Below are 1,710 nucleotides of genomic sequence, written 5' to 3' on the forward strand. Positions count from 1 at the left end.
GCTGAGTCCTGCAGGGTGAGACAGTAAATAAATCCAAGGAGGCTTCACAAGAATACTATGTGTACCACGACGTTATACACATGGTAGCTGGCAGCCCTCTCCTCCAGGTTAAGGAGGGAGAGGAAGGATGGTCAGCAATCTTAGAAATTTACATGGCCTGAGTAGCATCTCCAGGGAAGATGTTCTCAGGACACCCTTCACTTGCCTTCACTGATTTTTACTATCCCCTTGTCTCCCTTGCATAGTCACATGCAGTAGCAGCCACCCCAGAGCTCTCCTCAGTTTGATTGCATTTAATAAAATGCCCAACCCCTCCCCCGCCACCCAAATTAGGAAGCAATGGAAAACATGCACATTTATTGCCTTACTCTTTTCATCTTACTCTTTTCACTCCAAGTTCACAGTTCTTCTTTCGATCCTTCTTCCACCTGAATTGTTTCCTCTACTCATTCTCCTGAAGCCCCTCCTAGGGAATTTTGTGAGTGCTGCAGGGAAGAGAAGAAACGTGCGTCTCCAGAGCTACCCACTGCAGGAAAACCAGACTAACAAGGTCCCTGCAGCAAGGTGGGCCCTGACCTTCTGACTCCCAGTCCAGTCACCTGCCTGGGCCACTCAAGGTGGCTCAACACAATGCAATGGTGCAGACAGGGGTCAGGAGCCAGGATGATGCTAAGAGAAGAAGTGAGGGGTTGGAGGGAGATATTACAGAGAGTGATGATACCAGGACCTCAAGTGCCTGGATGAGATCAGGTTCTTTGGGAGTGAGAACCATATAAAGAGGGGCTGGGGAAGAGCCACAAAAAGGAGCTTATGGATAGGAAAGAGAGAACACGGAAAAGAGATGAAAGAGAAAGTCAATTACCAGCACTCTCTTGCTTACTCTGTTTGAGGCTTCATTGCCCCCCAGAGTGGTCTTTGAGTGGACAAGGCGGCAACAGTGTGGGGTGGCCATGGGAAAGGAAAGGGGAGAGTTAGAGTTGAGGTGAGATCGCAGCGTCCTGCTGCTCCTGGGCGGATGTGGCCCCATTCCAGGACCCATTATTGTCCTCATCTCTATGCTCCTCCTCCAGTGACCCCCTGGCCCTGCTGGTTGGAAAGTCTGTCTGGGGCCTGGTCAATCCTACAAGACCAGGTCAGCAATGCTGTGGGAGAGAATGTGTCCTCTAGAATCCTGCCAGCCATAGAAAGCCTGGAGAGGCAGCTGCACACAGGCCTCTCTCACATGGAAGCACATTCAGCACCACAAATGTGGGTGACATGTGGAGGCTGAGATGAGCTCAAGGATACTGGAGCAATAGCTGTAATGTCAGAGGAATTGTTCTTTCCCTCATGCAGCTCTGAGAGTGCCCTTTAAATGAGGAGCGAACATGAGCACAGAGGTTCTGCTACAAGTCCTTTACATTAAAAGGGAGAGAGTTTCCTTCTCACGCACCACCGGGCATGCAGTAGAAGAGCTTTGTCTTCAGTTTAAGTGCCTATGAGGCAGTAGTTGTATCCCACTAGAAGACGTCCATCACAAGTCAATAACGAAAAACAAAACCACGATCTCCTGCATATAATTCCAGGGAGTGCTAACCGGTCAATGCCCAAGCTCTGAGATTTTGCTGGGGCATGGGGCAGAGGGGAAAGAGCAGACTAGTGGGAAAGATAATTTTTAAACCGCGAAGCAAGAAAAGAAGATGATAAACACAACATCTCAAAGCCTATGGA

Source organism: Pteropus vampyrus, unplaced genomic scaffold (genome assembly GCF_000151845.1).
Source record: "Pteropus vampyrus isolate Shadow unplaced genomic scaffold, Pvam_2.0 Scaffold251, whole genome shotgun sequence".
NCBI lineage: Eukaryota > Metazoa > Chordata > Mammalia > Chiroptera > Pteropodidae > Pteropus > Pteropus vampyrus.